Source organism: Macaca nemestrina, chromosome 4, assembly GCF_043159975.1.
Source record: "Macaca nemestrina isolate mMacNem1 chromosome 4, mMacNem.hap1, whole genome shotgun sequence".
Taxonomy (NCBI): domain Eukaryota; kingdom Metazoa; phylum Chordata; class Mammalia; order Primates; family Cercopithecidae; genus Macaca; species Macaca nemestrina.
The window spans coordinates 138,120,084-138,139,052 of record NC_092128.1 but is presented as its reverse complement, the minus strand read 5'-3'; positions in this window follow the sequence as shown (position 1 = coordinate 138,139,052).

The following is an 18,969-nucleotide window of genomic DNA, read 5'->3' as shown; positions in this document are numbered from 1 at the left end:
TCATCTCACAGAGTTACATATGTATTTCGTGGATCTCTTTGCTAGCCTTATTTCTGTGGAATCTGAGAAAAGATATTTCGGATCCCTATGAAGACTATAGGGCCAAAGGAAATATCCTCCGATAACAAAGAGAAAGAAGCTTTCTGAGAAACTTCTTTGTGTTCTGTGAAATCATCTCACAGAGTTACAGCTTTCCCCTCAAGAAGCCTTTCGCTAAGACAGTTCTTGTGGAATTGGCAAAGTGATATTTGGAAGCCCATAGAGAGCTATGGTGAAAAAGGAAATATCCTCAGATGAAATCTGGAAAGAAGCTTTCTGAGAAACTGCTTAGTGTTCTGTGAATTCATCTCACAGAGTTACATCTGTATTTCGTGGATCTCTTTGCTAGCCTTATTTCTGTGGAATCTGAGAACAGATATTTTGGATCCCTTTGAAGACTATAGGGCCAAAGGAAATATCCTGCGATAACAAAGAGAAAGAAGCTTTCTGAGAAACTTCTTTCTGTTCTCTGAAATCATGTCACAGAGTTACAGCTTTCCCCTCAAGAAGCCTTTCGCTAAGACAGTTCTTGTGGAATTGGCAAAATGATATTTGTAAGCCCATAGAGGGCTATGGTGAAAAAGGAAATATCCTCAGATGATATCTGGAAAGAAGCTTTCTGAGAAACTGCTTAGTGTTCTGTTAATTCATCTCACAGAGTTACATCTGTATTTCGTGGATCTCTTTGCTAGCCTTATTTCTGTGTAATCTGAGAACAGATATTTCGGATCCCTTTGAAGACTATAGGGCCAAAGGAAATATCCTCCGATAACAAAGAGAAAGAAGCTTTCAGAGAAACTTCTTTGTGTTCTGTGAAATCATCTCACAGAGTTACAGCTTTCCCCTCCAGAAGCCTTTCGCTAGGACAGTTCTTGTGTAATTGGCAAAGAGATATTTGGAAGCCCATAGAGGGCTATGGTGACAAAGGAAATATCCTCAATTGAAATCTGGAAAGAAGCTTTCTGAGAAACTGCTTAGTGTTCTGTGAATTCATCTCACAGAGTTACATCTGTATTTCGTGGATCTCTTTGCTAGCCTTATTTCTGTGGAATCTGAGAACAGATATTTCGGATCCCTTTGAAGACTATAGGGCCAAAGGAAATATCCTCCGATAACAAAGAGAAAGAAGTTTTCTGAGAAACTTCTTTGTGTTCTGTGAAATCATCTCACAGAATTACAGCTTTCCCCTCAAGAAGCCTTTCGCTAAGACAGTTCTTGTGGAATTGGCAAAGTGATATTTGGAAGCCCATAGAGGGATATGATGAAAAAAGAAATATCCTCAGATGAAATCTGGAAAGAAGCTTTCTGAGAAACTGCTTAGTATTCTGTGAATTCATCTCACAGAGTTACATCTGTATTTCGTGGATCTCTTTGCTAGCCTTATTTCTGTGCAATCTGAGAACAGATATTTCGGATCCCTTTGAAGACTATAGGGCCAAAGGAAATATCCTCCGATAACAAAGAGAAAGAAGCTTTCTGAGAAACTTCTTTGTGTTCTGTGAAATCATCTCACAGAGTTACAGCTTTCCCCTCAAGAAGCCTTTCTCTAAGACAGTTCTTGTGTAATTGGCAAAGAGATATTTGGAAGCCCATAGAGGGCTATGGTGACAAAGGAAATATCCTCAGATGAAATCTGGAAAGAAGCTTTCTGAGAAACTGCTTAGTGTTCTGTTAATTCATCTCACAGAGTTACATCTGTATTTCGTGGATCTCTTTGCTAGTCTTATTTCTGTGTAATCTGAGAACAGATATTTCGGATCCCTTTGAAGACTATAGGGCCAAAGGAAATATCCTCCGATAACAAAGAGAAAGAAACTTTCTGAGAAACTTCTTTGTGTTCTGTGAAATCATCTCACAGAGTTAACGCTTTCCCCTCAAGAAGCCTTTCGCTAGGACAGTTCTTGTGTAATTGGCAAAGAGATATTAGGAAGCCCATAGAGGGCTATGGTGACAAAGGAAATATCCTCAGATGAAATCTGGAAAGAAGCTTTCTGAGAAACTGCTTAGTGTTCTGTGAATTCATCTCACAGTGTTATATCTGTATTTCGTGGATCTCTTTGCTAGTCTTATTTCTGTGGAATCTGAGAACAGATATTTCGGATCCCTTTGAAGACTATAGGGCCAAAGGAAATATCCTCCGATAACAAAGAGAAAGAAGCTTTCTAAGAAACTTCTTTGTGTTCTGTGAAATCATCTCACAGAATTACAGCTTTCCCCTCAAGAAGCCTTTCGCTAAGACAGTTCTTGTGGAATTGGCAAAGTGATATTTGGAAGCCCATAGAGGGCTATGGTGAAAAAGGAAATATCCTCAGATGAAATCTGGAAAGAAGCTTTCTGAGAAACTGCTTAGTATTCTGTGAATTCATCTCACAGAGTTACATCTGTATTTCGTGGATCTCTTTGCTAGCCTTATTTCTGTGGAATCTGAGAACAGATATTTCGGATCCCTTTGAAGACTACAGGGCCAAAGGAAATATCCTCCGATAACAAAGAGAAAGAAGCTTTCTGAGAAACTTCTTTGGGTTCTGTGAAATCATCTCACAGAGTTACAGCTTTCCCCTCAAGAACCCTTTAACTGAGACAGTTCTTGTGTATTTGGCAAAGAGATATTTGGAAGCCCATAGAGGGCTATGGTGAAAAAGGAAATATCCTCAGATGAAATCTGGAAAGAAGATTTCTGAGAAACTGCTTAGTGTTCTGTGAATTCATCTCACAGAGTTATATATGTATTTCGTGGATCTCTTTGCTAGCCTTATTTCTGTGGAATCTGAGAAAAGATATTTCGGATCCCTATGAAGACTATAGGGCCAAAGGAAATATCCTCCGATAACAAAGAGAAAGAAACTTTCTGAGAAACTTCTTTGTGTTCTGTGAAATCATCTCACAGAGTTACAGCTTTCCCCTCAAGAAGCCTTTCGCTAAGACAGTTCTTGTGGAATTGGCAAAGTGATATTTGGAAGCCCATAGAGGGCTATGGTGAAAAAGGAAATATCCTCAGATGAAATCTGGAAAGAAGCTTTCTGAGAAACTGCTTAGTGTTCTTTGAATTCATCTCAGAGAGTTACATCTGTATTTCGTGGATCTCTTTGCTAGCCTTATTTCTGTGGAATCTGAGAACAGATATTTTGGATCCCTTTGAAGACTATAGGGCCAAAGGAAATATCCTGCGATAACAACGAGAAAGAAGCTTTCTGAGAAACTTCTTTCTGTTCTCTGAAATCATGTCACAGAGTTACAGCTTTCCCCTCAAGAAGCCTTTCGCTAAGACAGTTCTTCTGGAATTGGCAAAGTGATATTTGTAAGCCCATAGAGGGCTATGGTGAAAAAGGAAATATCCTCAGATGATATCTGGAAAGAAGCTTTCTGAGAAACTGCTTAGTGTTCTGTTAATTCATCTCACAGAGTTACATCTGTATTTCGTGGATCTCTTTGCTAGCCTTATTTCTGTGTAATCTGAGAACAGATATTTCGGATCCCTTTGAAGACTATAGGGCCAAAGGAAATATCCTCCGATAACAAAGAGAAAGAAGCTTTCTGAGAAACTTCTTTGTGTTCTGTGAAATCATCTCACAGAGTTACAGCTTTCCCCTCCAGAACCCGTTAACTGAGACAGTTCTTGTGTAACTGGCAAAGAGATATTTGGAAGCCCATAGAGGGCTATGGTGACAAAGGAAATATCCTCAGATGAAATCTGGAAAGAAGCTTTCTGAGAAACTGCTTAGTGTTCTGTGAATTCATCTCACAGAGTTACATATGTATTTCGTGGATCTCTTTGCTAGCCTTATTTCTGTGGAATCTGAGAAAAGATATTTCGTATCCCTATGAAAACTATAGGGCCAAAGGAAATATCCTCCGATAACAAAGAGAAAGAAGCTTTCTGAGAAACTTCTTTGTGTTCTGTGAAATCATCTCACAGAGTTACAGCTTTCCCCTCAAGAAGCCTTTCGCTAAGACAGTTCTTGTGGAATTGGCAAAGTGATATTTGGAAGCCCATAGAGGGCTAAGGTGAAAAAGGAAATATCCTCAGATGAAATCTGGAAAGAAGCTTTCTGAGAAACTGCCTAGTGTTCTGTGAATTCATCTCACAGAGTTACATCTGTATTTCGTGGATCTCTTTGCTAGCCTTATTTCTGTGGAAGCTGAAAACAGATATTTCGGATCCCTCTGAAGACTATAGGGCCAAAGGAAATATCCTGCGATAACAAAGAGAAAGAAGCTTTCGGAGAAACTTCTTTCTGTTCTCTGAAATCATGTCACAGAGTTACAGCTTTCCCCTCAAGAAGCCTTTCGCTAAGACAGTTCTTCTGGAATTGGCAAAGTGATATTTGTAAGCCCATAGAGGGCTATGGTGAAAAAGGAAATATCCTCAGATGATATCTGGAAAGAAGCTTTCTGAGAAACTGCTTAGTGTTCTGTGAATTCATCTCACAGAGTTACATCTGTATTTCGTGGATCTCTTTGCTAGCCTTATTTCTGTGTAATCTGAGAACAGATATTTCGGATCCCTTTGAAGACTATAGGGCCAAAGGAAATATCCTGCGATAACAAAGAGAAAGAAGCTTTCTGAGAAACTTCTTTGTGTTCTGTGTAATCATCTCACAGAATTACAGCTTTCCCCTCAAGAAGCCTTTCGCTAAGACAGTTCTTGTGGAATTGCTAAAGTGATATTTGGAAGCCCATGGAGGGCTATGGTGAAAAAGGAAATATCCTCAGATGAAATCTGGAAAGAAGCTTTCTGAGAAACTGCTTAGTGTTCTGTGAATTCATCTCACAGAGTTTCATATGTATTTCGTGGATCTCTTTGCTAGCCTTATTTCTGTGGAATCTGAGAAAAGATATTTCGGATCCCTATGAAGACTATAGGGCCAAAGGAAATATCCTCCGATAACAAAGAGAAAGAAGCTTTCTGAGAAACTTCTTTGTGTTCTGTGAAATCATCTCACAGAGTTACAGCTTTCCCCTCAAGAACCCGTTAACTGAGACAGTTCTTGTGTAATTGGCAAAGAGATATTTGGAAGCCCATAGAGGGCTATGGTGACAAAGGAAATATCCTCAGATGAAATCTGGAAAGAAGCTTTCTGAGAAACTGCTTAGTGTTCTGTGAATTCATCTCACAGAGTTACATCTGTATTTCGTGGATCTCTTTGCTAGCCTTATTTCTGTGGAATCTGAGAACAGATATTTCGGATCCCTTTGAAGACTATAGGGCCAAAGGAAATATCCTGCGATAACAAAGAGAAAGAAGCTTTCTGAGAAACTTCTTTGTGTTCTGTGAAATCATCTCACAGAATTACAGCTTTCCCCTCAAGAAGCCTTTCGCTAAGACAGTTCTTGTGGAATTGGCAAAGTGATATTTGGAAGCCCATAGAGGGCTATGGTGAAAAAGGAAATATCCTCAGATGAAATCTGGAAAGAAGCTTTCTGAGAAACTGCTTAGTATTCTGTGAATTCATCTCACAGAGTTACATCTGTATTTCGTGGATCTCTTTGCTAGCCTTATTTCTGTGCAATCTGAGAACAGATATTACGGATCCCTTTGAAGACTATAGGGCCAAAGGAAATATCCTCCGATAACAAAGAGAAAGAAGCTTTCTGAGAAACTTCTTTGTGTTCTGTGAAATCATCTCACAGAGTTACAGCTTTCCCCTCAAGAACCCTTTAACTGAGACAGTTCTTGTGTATTTGGCAAAGAGATATTTGGAAGCCCATAGAGGGCTAAGGGGAAAAAGGAAATATCCTCAGATGAAATCTGGAAAGAAGCTTTCTGAGAAACTGCTTAGTGTTCTGTGAATTCATCTCACAGAGTTACATATGTATTTCGTGGATCTCTTTGCTAGCCTTATTTCTGTGGAATCTGAGAAAAGATATTTCGGATCCCTATGAAGACTATAGGGCCAAAGGAAATATCCTCCGATAACAAAGAGAAAGAAGCTTTCTGAGAAACTTCTTTGTGTTCTGTGAAATCATCTCACAGAGTTACAGCTTTCCCCTCAAGAAGCCTTTCGCTAAGACAGTTCTTGTGGAATTGGCAAAGTGATATTTGGAAGCCCATAGAGAGCTATGGTGAAAAAGGAAATATCCTCAGATGAAATCTGGAAAGAAGCTTTCTGAGAAACTGCTTAGTGTTCTGTGAATTCATCTCACAGAGTTACATCTGTATTTCGTGGATCTCTTTGCTAGCCTTATTTCTGTGGAATCTGAGAACAGATATTTTGGATCCCTTTGAAGACTATAGGGCCAAAGGAAATATCCTGCGATAACAAAGAGAAAGAAGCTTTCTGAGAAACTTCTTTCTGTTCTCTGAAATCATGTCACAGAGTTACAGCTTTCCCCTCAAGAAGCCTTTCGCTAAGACAGTTCTTGTGGAATTGGCAAAGTGATATTTGTAAGCCCATAGAGGGCTATGGTGAAAAAGGAAATATCCTCAGATGATATCTGGAAAGAAGCTTTCTGAGAAACTGCTTAGTGTTCTGTTAATTCATCTCACAGAGTTACATCTGTATTTCGTGGATCTCTTTGCTAGCCTTATTTCTGTGTAATCTGAGAACAGATATTTCGGATCCCTTTGAAGACTATAGGGCCAAAGGAAATATCCTCCGATAACAAAGAGAAAGAAGCTTTCAGAGAAACTTCTTTGTGTTCTGTGAAATCATCTCACAGAGTTACAGCTTTCCCCTCCAGAAGCCTTTCGCTAGGACAGTTCTTGTGTAATTGGCAAAGAGATATTTGGAAGCCCATAGAGGGCTATGGTGACAAAGGAAATATCCTCAATTGAAATCTGGAAAGAAGCTTTCTGAGAAACTGCTTAGTGTTCTGTGAATTCATCTCACAGAGTTACATCTGTATTTCGTGGATCTCTTTGCTAGCCTTATTTCTGTGGAATCTGAGAACAGATATTTCGGATCCCTTTGAAGACTATAGGGCCAAAGGAAATATCCTCCGATAACAAAGAGAAAGAAGTTTTCTGAGAAACTTCTTTGTGTTCTGTGAAATCATCTCACAGAATTACAGCTTTCCCCTCAAGAAGCCTTTCGCTAAGACAGTTCTTGTGGAATTGGCAAAGTGATATTTGGAAGCCCATAGAGGGATATGATGAAAAAAGAAATATCCTCAGATGAAATCTGGAAAGAAGCTTTCTGAGAAACTGCTTAGTATTCTGTGAATTCATCTCACAGAGTTACATCTGTATTTCGTGGATCTCTTTGCTAGCCTTATTTCTGTGGAATCTGAGAAAAGATATTTCGGATACCTTTGAAGACTATAGGGCCAAAGGAAATATCCTCCGATAACAAAGAGAAAGAAGCTTTCTGAGAAACTTCTTTGTGTTCTGTGAAATCATCTCACAGAGTTACAGCTTTCCCCTCAAGAAGCCTTTCTCTAAGACAGTTCTTGTGTAATTGGCAAAGAGATATTTGGAAGCCCATAGAGGGCTATGGTGACAAAGGAAATATCCTCAGATGAAATCTGGAAAGAAGCTTTCTGAGAAACTGCTTAGTGTTCTGTTAATTCATCTCACAGAGTTACATCTGTATTTCGTGGATCTCTTTGCTAGTCTTATTTCTGTGTAATCTGAGAACAGATATTTCGGATCCCTTTGAAGACTATAGGGCCAAAGGAAATATCCTCCGATAACAAAGAGAAAGAAACTTTCTGAGAAACTTCTTTGTGTTCTGTGAAATCATCTCACAGAGTTAACGCTTTCCCCTCAAGAAGCCTTTCGCTAGGACAGTTCTTGTGTAATTGGCAAAGAGATATTAGGAAGCCCATAGAGGGCTATGGTGACAAAGGAAATATCCTCAGATGAAATCTGGAAAGAAGCTTTCTGAGAAACTGCTTAGTGTTCTGTGAATTCATCTCACAGTGTTATATCTGTATTTCGTGGATCTCTTTGCTAGTCTTATTTCTGTGGAATCTGAGAACAGATATTTCGGATCCCTTTGAAGACTATAGGGCCAAAGGAAATATCCTCCGATAACAAAGAGAAAGAAGCTTTCTAAGAAACTTCTTTGTGTTCTGTGAAATCATCTCACAGAATTACAGCTTTCCCCTCAAGAAGCCTTTCGCTAAGACAGTTCTTGTGGAATTGGCAAAGTGATATTTGGAAGCCCATAGAGGGCTATGGTGAAAAAGGAAATATCCTCAGATGAAATCTGGAAAGAAGCTTTCTGAGAAACTGCTTAGTATTCTGTGAATTCATCTCACAGAGTTACATCTGTATTTCGTGGATCTCTTTGCTAGCCTTATTTCTGTGGAATCTGAGAACAGATATTTCGGATCCCTTTGAAGACTACAGGGCCAAAGGAAATATCCTCCGATAACAAAGAGAAAGAAGCTTTCTGAGAAACTTCTTTGGGTTCTGTGAAATCATCTCACAGAGTTACAGCTTTCCCCTCAAGAACCCTTTAACTGAGACAGTTCTTGTGTATTTGGCAAAGAGATATTTGGAAGCCCATAGAGGGCTATGGTGAAAAAGGAAATATCCTCAGATGAAATCTGGAAAGAAGATTTCTGAGAAACTGCTTAGTGTTCTGTGAATTCATCTCACAGAGTTATATATGTATTTCGTGGATCTCTTTGCTAGCCTTATTTCTGTGGAATCTGAGAAAAGATATTTCGGATCCCTATGAAGACTATAGGGCCAAAGGAAATATCCTCCGATAACAAAGAGAAAGAAACTTTCTGAGAAACTTCTTTGTGTTCTGTGAAATCATCTCACAGAGTTACAGCTTTCCCCTCAAGAAGCCTTTCGCTAAGACAGTTCTTGTGGAATTGGCAAAGTGATATTTGGAAGCCCATAGAGGGCTATGGTGAAAAAGGATATATCCTCAGATGAAATCTGGAAAGAAGCTTTCTGAGAAACTGCTTAGTGTTCTTTGAATTCATCTCAGAGAGTTACATCTGTATTTCGTGGATCTCTTTGCTAGCCTTATTTCTGTGGAATCTGAGAACAGATATTTTGGATCCCTTTGAAGACTATAGGGCCAAAGGAAATATCCTGCGATAACAACGAGAAAGAAGCTTTCTGAGAAACTTCTTTCTGTTCTCTGAAATCAGGTCACAGAGTTACAGCTTTCCCCTCAAGAAGCCTTTCGCTAAGACAGTTCTTCTGGAATTGGCAAAGTGATATTTGTAAGCCCATAGAGGGCTATGGTGAAAAAGGAAATATCCTCAGATGATATCTGGAAAGAAGCTTTCTGAGAAACTGCTTAGTGTTCTGTTAATTCATCTCACAGAGTTACATCTGTATTTCGTGGATCTCTTTGCTAGCCTTATTTCTGTGTAATCTGAGAACAGATATTTCGGATCCCTTTGAAGACTATAGGGCCAAAGGAAATATCCTCCGATAACAAAGAGAAAGAAGCTTTCTGAGAAACTTCTTTGTGTTCTGTGAAATCATCTCACAGAGTTACAGCTTTCCCCTCCAGAACCCGTTAACTGAGACAGTTCTTGTGTAACTGGCAAAGAGATATTTGGAAGCCCATAGAGGGCTATGGTGACAAAGGAAATATCCTCAGATGAAATCTGGAAAGAAGCTTTCTGAGAAACTGCTTAGTGTTCTGTGAATTCATCTCACAGAGTTACATATGTATTTCGTGGATCTCTTTGCTAGCCTTATTTCTGTGGAATCTGAGAAAAGATATTTCGTATCCCTATGAAAACTATAGGGCCAAAGGAAATATCCTCCGATAACAAAGAGAAAGAAGCTTTCTGAGAAACTTCTTTGTGTTCTGTGAAATCATCTCACAGAGTTACAGCTTTCCCCTCAAGAAGCCTTTCGCTAAGACAGTTCTTGTGGAATTGGCAAAGTGATATTTGGAAGCCCATAGAGGGCTAAGGTGAAAAAGGAAATATCCTCAGATGAAATCTGGAAAGAAGCTTTCTGAGAAACTGCTTAGTGTTCTGTGAATTCATCTCACAGAGTTACATCTGTATTTCGTGGATCTCTTTGCTAGCCTTATTTCTGTGGAAGCTGAAAACAGATATTTCGGATCCCTCTGAAGACTATAGGGCCAAAGGAAATATCCTGCGATAACAAAGAGAAAGAAGCTTTCGGAGAAACTTCTTTCTGTTCTCTGAAATCATGTCACAGAGTTACAGCTTTCCCCTCAAGAAGCCTTTCGCTAAGACAGTTCTTCTGGAATTGGCAAAGTGATATTTGTAAGCCCATAGAGGGCTATGGTGAAAAAGGAAATATCCTCAGATGATATCTGGAAAGAAGCTTTCTGAGAAACTGCTTAGTGTTCTGTGAATTCATCTCACAGAGTTACATCTGTATTTCGTGGATCTCTTTGCTAGCCTTATTTCTGTGTAATCTGAGAACAGATATTTCGGATCCCTTTGAAGACTATAGGGCCAAAGGAAATATCCTCCGATAACAAAGAGAAAGAAGCTTTCTGAGAAACTTCTTTGTGTTCTGTGAAATCATCTCACAGAGTTACAGCTTTCCCCTCCAGAAGCCTTTCGCTAGGACAGTTCTTGTGTAATTGGCAAAGAGATATTTGGAAGCCCATAGAGGGCTATGGTGAAAATGGAAATATCCTCAGATGAAATATGGAAAGAAGCTTTCTGAGAAACTGCTTAGTGTTCTGTGAATTCGTCTCACAGAGTTACATATGTATTTCGTGGATCTCTTTGCTAGCCTTATTTCTGTGGAATCTGAGAAAAGGTATTTCGGATCCCTATGAAGACTATAGGGCCAAAGGAAATATCCTCCGATAACAAAGAGAAAGAAGCTTTCTGAGAAACTTCTTTGTGTTCTGTGAAATCATCTCACAGAGTTACAGCTTTCCCCTCAAGAAGCCTTTCGCTAAGACAGTTCTTGTGGAATTGGCAAAGTGATATTTGGAAGCCCATAGAGGGCTACGGTGAAAAAGGAAATATCCTCAGATGAAATCTGGAAAGAAGCTTTCTGAGAAACTACTTAGTGTTCTGTGAATTCATCTCACAGAGTTACATCTGTATTTCGTGGATCTCTTTGCTAGCCTTATTTCTGTGGAATCTGAGAACAGATATTTCGGATCCCTTTGAAGACTATAGGGCCAAAGGAAATATCCTGCGATAACAAAGAGAAAGAAGCTTTCTGAGAAACTTCTTTGTGTTCTGTGAAATCATCTCACAGAATTACAGCTTTCCCCTCAAGAAGCCTTTCGCTAAGACAGTTCTTGTGGAATTGGCAAAGTGATATTTGGAAGCCCATAGAGGGCTATGGTGACAAAGGAAATATCCTCAGATGAAATCTGGAAAAAAGCTTTCTGAGAAACTGCTTAGTGTTCTGTGAATTCATCTCACAGAGTTACATCTGTATTTCGTGGATCTCTTTGCTATCCTTATTTCTGTGGAATCTGAGAACAGATATTTCGGATCCCTTTGAAGACTATAGGGCCAAAGGAAATATCCTGCGATAACAAAGAGAAAGAAGCTTTCTGAGAAACTTCTTTCTGTTCTGTGAAATCATCTCACAGAGTTACAGCTTTCCCCTCAAGAAGCCTTTCGCTAAGACAGTTCTTGTGGAATTGGCAAAGTGATATTTGGAAGCCCATAGAGGGCTATGGTGAAAAAGGTAATGTCCTCAGATGAAATCTGGAAAGAAGCTTTCTGAGAAACTGCTTAGTGTTCTGTGAATTCATCTCACAGAGTTACATCTGTATTTCGTGGATCTCTTTGCTAGCCTTATTTCTGTGGAATCTGAGAACAGATATTTCGGATCCCTTTGAAGACTATAGGGCCAAAGGAAATATCCTCCGATAACAAAGAGAAAGAAGCTTTCTGAGAAACTTCTTTGTGTTCTGTGAAATCATGTCACAGAGTTACAGCTTTCCCCTCAAGAACCCTTTAACTGAGACAGTTCTTGTGTAATTGGCAAAGAGATATTTGGAAGCCCATAGAGGGCTATGGTGAAAAAGGAAATATCCTCAGATGAAATCTGGAAAGAAGCTTTCTGAGAAACTGCTTAGTGTTCTGTGAATTCATCTCACAGAGTTACATATATATTTCGTGGATCTCTTTGCTAGCCTTATTTCTGTGGAATCTGAGAAAAGATATTTCGGATCCCTATGAAGACTATAGGGCCAAAGGAAATATCCTCCGATAACAAAGAGAAAGAAGCTTTCTGAGAAACTTCTTTGTGTTCTGTGAAATCATCTCACAGAGTTAAAGCTTTCCCCTCAAGAAGGCTTTCGCTAAGACAGTTCTTGTGGAATTGGCAAAGAGATATTTGGAAGCCCATAGAGGGCTATGGTGAAAAAGGAAATATTTTCAGATGAAATCTGGAAAGAAGCTTTCTGAGAAACTGCTTAGTGTTCTGTGAATTCATCTCACAGAGTTACATCTGTATTTCGTGGATCTCTTTGCTAGCCTTATTTCTGTGGAAGCTGAAAACAGATATTTCGGATCCCTTTGAAGACTATAGGGCCAAAGGAAATATCCTGCGATAACAAAGAGAAAGAAGCTTTCTGAGAAACTTCTTTCTGTTCTCTGAAATCATGTCACAGAGTTACAGCTTTCCCCTCAAGAAGCCTTTCGCTAAGACAGTTCTTGTGGAATTGGCAAAATGATATTTGTAAGCCCATAGAGGGCTATGGTGAAAAAGGAAATATCCTCAGATGATATATGGAAAGAAGCTTTCTGAGAAACTGCTTAGTGTTCTGTTAATTCATCTCACAGAGTTACATCTGTATTTCGTGGATCTCTTTGCTAGCCTTATTTCTGTGTAATCTGAGAACAGATATTTCGGATCCCTTTGAAGACTATAGGGCCAAAGGAAATATCCTCCGATAACAAAGAGAAAGAAGCTTTCTGAGAAACTTCTTTGTGTTCTGTGAAATCATCTCACAGATTTACCGCTTTCCCCTCAAGAAGCCTTTCGCTAGGACAGTTCTTGTGTAATTGGCAAAGAGATATTTGGAAGCCCATAGAGGGCTATGGTGAAAAAGGAAATATCCTCAGATGAAATCTGGAAAGAAGCTTTCTGAGAAACTGCTTAGTGTTCTGTGAATTCATCTCACAGACTTACATCTGTATTTCGTGGATCTCTTTGCTAGTCTTATTTCTGTGGATTCTGAGAACAGATATTTCGGATCCCTTTGAAGACTATAGGGCCAAAGGAAATAACCTGCGATAACAAAGAGAAAGAAGCTTTCTGAGAAACTTCTTTGTGTTCTGTGAAATCATCTCACAGAGTTACAGCTTTCCCCTCAAGAAGCCTTTCGCTAAGACAGTTCCTGTGGAATTGGCAAAGTGATATTTGTAAGCCCATAGAGGGCTATGGTGAAAAAGGAAATATCCTCAGATGATATCTGGAAAGAAGCTTTCTGAGAAACTGCTTAGTGTTCTGTTAATTCATCTCACAGAGTTACATCTGTATTTCGTGGATCTCTTTGCTAGCCTTATTTCTGTGTAATCTGAGAACAGATATTTCGGATCCCTTTGAAGACTATAGGGCCAAAGGAAATATCCTCCGATAACAAAGAGAAAGAAGCTTTCTGAGAAACTTCTTTGTGTTCTGTGAAATCATCTCACAGAGTTACCGCTTTCCCCTCAAGAAGCCTTTCGCTAGGACAGTTCTTGTGTAATTGGCAAAGAGATATTTGGAAGCCCATAGAGGGCTATGGTGACAAAGGAAATATCCTCAGATGAAATCTGGAAAGAAGCTTTCTGAGAAACTGCTTAGTGTTCTGTGAATTCATCTCACAGAGTTACATCGGTATTTCGTGGATCTCTTTGCTAGCCTTATTTCTGTGGAATCTGAGAAAAGATATTTCGGATCCCTTTGAATACTATAGGGCCAAAGGAAATATCCTGCGATAACAAAGAGAAAGAAGCTTTCTGAGAAACTTCTTTGTGTTCTGTGAAATCATCTCACAGAATTACAGCTTTCCCCTCAAGAATCCTTTCGCTAAGACAGTTCTTGTGGAATTGGCAAACTGATATTTGGAAGCCCATAGAGGGCTATGGTGAAAAAGGAAATATCCTCAGATGAAATCTGGAAAGAAGCTTTCTGAGAAACTGCTTAGTATTCTGTGAATTCATCTCACATAGTTACATCTGTATTTCGTGGATCTCTTTGCTAGCCTTATTTCTGTGTAATCTGAGAACAGATATTTCCGATCCCTTTGAAGACTATAGGGCCAAGGAAATATCCTCCGATAACAAAGAGAAAGAAGCTTTCTGAGAAACTTCTTTGTGTTCTGTGAAATCATCTCACAGAGTTACATCTTTCCCCTCAAGAAGCCTTTCGCTAGGACAGTTCTTGTGTAATTGGCAAAGAGATATTTGGAAGCCCATAGAGGGCTATGGTGAAAAAGGAAATATCGTCAGATGAAATCTGGAAAGAAGCTTTCTGAGAAACTGCTTAGTGTTCTGTGAATTCATCTCACAGAGTTACATATGTATTTCGTGGATCTCTTTGCTAGCCTTATTTCTGAGGAATCTGAGAAAAGATATTTCGGATCCCTATGAAGACTATAGGGCCAAAGGAAATATCCTCCGATAACAAACAGAAAGTAGCTTTCTGAGAAACTTCTTTGTGTTCTGTGAAATCATCTCACAGAGTTACAGCTTTCCCCTCAAGAAGCCTTTCGCTAAGACAGTTCTTGTGGAATTGGCAAAGTGTTATTTGGAAGCCCATAGAGGGCTATGGTGAAAAAGGAAATATCCTCAGATGAAATCTGGAAAGAAGCTTTCTGAGAAACTGCTTAGTGTTCTGTGAATTCATCTCACAGAGTTACATGTGTATTTCGTGGATCTCTTTGCTAGCCTTATTTCAGTGGAATCTGAGAACAGATATTTCGGATCCCTTTGAAGACTATAGGGCCAAAGGAAATATCCTGCGATAACAAAGAGAAAGAAGCTTTCTGAGAAACTTCTTTGTGTTCTGTGAAATCATCTCACAGAAATACAGCTTTCCCCTCAAGAAGCCTTTCGCTAAGACAGTTCTTGTGGAATTGGCAAAGTGATATTTGGAAGCCCATAGAGGGCTATGGTGAAAAAGGAAATATCCTCAGATGAAATCTGGAAAGAAGCTTTCTGAGAAACTGCTTAGTGTTCTGTGAATTTATCTCACAGAGTTACATATGTATTTCGTGGATCTCTTTGCTAGCCTTATTTCTGTGGAATCTGAGAACAGATATTTCGGATCCCTATGAAGACTATAGGGCCAAAGGAAATATCCTCCGATAACAAAGAGAAAGAACCTTTCTGAGAAACTTCTTTGTGTTCTGTGAAATCATCTCACAGAGTTACAGCTTTCCCCTCAAGAAGCCTTTCGCTAAGACAGTTCTTGTGGAATTGGCAAAGTGATATTTGGAAGCCCATAGAGGGCTATGGTGAAAAAGGAAATATCCTCAGATGAAATCTGGAAAGAAGCTTTCTGAGAAACTGCTTAGTGTTCTGTGAATTCATCTCACAGAGTTACATCTGTATTTCGTGGATCTCTTTGCTAGCCTTATTTCTGTGGAAGCTGAAAACAGATATTTCGGATCCCTTTGAAGACTATAGGGCCAAAGGAAATATCCTGCGATAACAAAGAGAAAGAAGCTTTCGGAGAAACTTCTTTCTGTTCTCTGAAATCATGTCACAGAGGTACAGCTTTCCCCTCAAGAAGCCTTTCGCTAAGACAGTTCTTGTGGAATTGGCAAAGTGATATTTGTAAGCCCATAGAGGGCTATGGTGAAAAAGGAAATATCCTCAGATGATATCTGGAAAGAAGCTTTCTGAGAAACTGCTTAGTGTTCTGTTAATTCATCTCACAGAGTTACATCTGTATTTCGTGGATCTCTTTGCTAGCCTTATTTCTGTGTAATCTGAGAACAGATATTTCGGATCCCTTTGAAGACTATAGGGCCAAAGGAAATATCCTCCGATAACAAAGAGAAAGAAGCTTTCTGAGAAACTTCTTTGTGTTCTGTGAAATCATCTCACAGATTTACCGCTTTCCCCTCAAGAAGCCTTTCGCTAGGACAGTTCTTGTGTAATTGGCAAAGAGATATTTGGAAGCCCATAGAGGGCTATGGTGACAAAGGAAATATCCTCAGATGAAATCTGGAAAGAAGCTTTCTGAGAAACTGCTTAGTGTTCTGTGAATTCATCTCACAGACTTACATCTGTATTTCGTGGATCTCTTTGCTAGTCTTATTTCTGTGGATTCTGAGAACAGATATTTCGGATCCCTTTGAAGACTATAGGGCCAAAGGAAATATCCTGCGATAACAAAGAGAAAGAAGCTTTCTGAGAAACTTCTTAGTGTTCTGTGAAATCATCTCACAGAATTACAGCTTTCCCCTCAAGAAGCCTTTCGCTAAGACAGTTCTTGTGGAATTGGCAAAGTGATATTTGGAAGCCCATAGAGGGCTATGGTGAAAAAGGAAATATCCTCAGATGAAATCTGGAAAGAAGCTTTCTGAGAAACTGCTTAGTATTCTGTGAATTCATCTCACAGAGTTACATCTGTATTTCGTGGATCTCTTTGCTAGCCTTATTTCTGTGGAATCTGAGAACAGATATTTCGGATCCCTTTGAAGACTACAGGGCCAAAGGAAATATCCTCCGATAACAAAGAGAAAGAAGCTTTCTGAGAAACTTCTTTGTGTTCTGTGAAATCATCTCACAGAGTTACAGCTCTCCCCTCAGGAACCCTGTAACTGATACAGTTCTTGTGTAATTGGCAAAGAGATATTTGGAAGCCCATAGAGGGCTATGGTGAAAAAGGAAATATCCTCAGATGAAATCTGGAAAGAAGCTTTCTGAGAAACTGCTTAGTGTTCTGTGAATTCATCTCACAGAGTTACATCTGTATTTCGTGGATCTCTTTGCTAGCCTTATTTCTGTGGAATCTGAGAACAGATATTTCGGATCCCTTTGAAGACTATAGGGCCAAAGGAAATATCCTGCGATAACAAAGAGAAAGAAGCTTTCTGAGAAACTTCTTTCTGTTCTCTGAAATCATGTCACAGAGTTACAGCTTTCCCCTCAAGAAGCCTTTCGCTAAGACAGTTCTTGTGGAATTGGCAAAGTGATATTTGTAAGCCCATAGAGGGCTATGGTGAAAAAGGAAATATCCTCAGATGAAATCTGGAAAGAAGCTTTCTGAGAAACTGCTTAGTGTTCTTTGAATTCATCTCACAGAGTTACATCTGTATTTCGTGGATCTCTTTGCTAGCCTTATTTCTGTGGAATCTGAGAACAGATATTTCGGATCCCTTTGAAGACTATAGGGCCAAAGGAAATATCCTGCGATAACAAAGAGAAAGAAGCTTTCTGAGAAACTTCTTTGTGTTCTGTGAAATCATCTCACAGAGTTAAAGCTTTCCCCTCAAGAAGGCTTTCGCTAAGACAGTTCTTGTGGAATTGGCAAAGAGATATTTGGAAGCCCATAGAGGGCTATGGTGAAAAAGGAAATATCCTCAGATGAAATCTGGAAAGAAGCTTTCTGAGAAACTGCTTAGTGTTCTGTGAATTCATCTCACAGAGTTACATCTGTATTTCGTGGATCTCTTTGCTATCCTTATTTCTGTGGAAGCTGAAAACAGATATTTCGGATCCCTTTGAAGACTATAGGGCCAAAGGAAATATCCTGCGATAACAAAGAGAAAGAAGCTTTCTGAGAAACTTCTTTCTGTTCTCTGAAATCATGTCACAGAGTTACAGCTTTCCCCTCAAGAAGCCTTTCGCTAAGACAGTTCTTGTGGAATTGGCAAAGTGATATTTGTAAGCCCATAGAGGGCTATGGTGAAAAAGGAAATATCCTCAGATGATATCTGGAAAGAAGCTTTCTGAGAAACTGCTTAGTGTTCTGTTAATTCATCTCACAGAGTTACATCTGTATTTCGTGGATCTCTTTGCTAGCCTTATTTCTGTGTAATCTGAGAACAGATATTTCGGATCCCTTTGAAGAATATAGGGCCAAAGGAAATATCCTCCGATAACAAAGAGAAAGAAGCTTTCTGAGAAACTTCTTTGTGTTCTGTGAAATCATCTCACAGATTTACCGCTTTCCCCTCAAGAAGCCTTTCGCTAGGACAGTTCTTGTGTAATTGGCAAAGAGATATTTGGAAGCCCATAGAGGGCTATGGTGAAAAAGGAAATATCCTCAGATGAAATCTGGAAAGAAGCTTTCTGAGAAACTGCTTAGTGTTCTGTGAATTCATCTCACAGAGTTACATCTGTATTTCGTGGATCTCTTTGCTAGTCTTATTTCTGTGGATTCTGAGAACAGATATTTCGGATCCCTTTGAAGACTATAGGGCCAAAGGAAATATCCTGCGATAACAAAGAGAAAGAAGCTTTCTGAGAAACTTCTTTGTGTTCTGTGAAATCATCTCACAGAGTTACAGCTTTCCCCTCAAGAAGCCTTTCGCTAAGACAGTTCCTGTGGAATTGGCAAAGTGATATTTGTAAGCCCATAGAGGGCTATGGTGAAAAAGGAAATATCCTCAGATGAAATCTGGAAAGAAGCTTTCTGAGAAACTGCTTAGTGTTCTGTGAATTCATCTCACAGAGTTACATCTGTATTTCGTGGATCTCTTTGCTAGCCTTATTTCTGTGTAATCTGAGAACAGATATTTCGGATCCCTTTGAAGACTATAGGGCCAAAGGAAATATCCTCCGATAACAAAGAGAAAGAAGCTTTCTGAGAAACTTCTTTGTGTTCTGTGAAATCATCTCACAGAGTTACCGCTTTCCCCTCAAGAAGCCTTTCGCTAGGACAGTTCTTGTGTAATTGGCAAAGAGATATTTGGAAGCCCATAGAGGGCTATGGTGAAAAAGGAAATATCCTCAGATGAAATCTGGAAAGAAGCTTTCTGAGAAACTGCTTAGTGTTCTGTGAATTCATCTCACAGAGTTACATATGTATTTCGTGGATCTCTTTGCTAGCCTTATTTCTGTGGAATCTGAGAAAAGATATTTCGGATCCCTATGAAGACTATAGGGCCA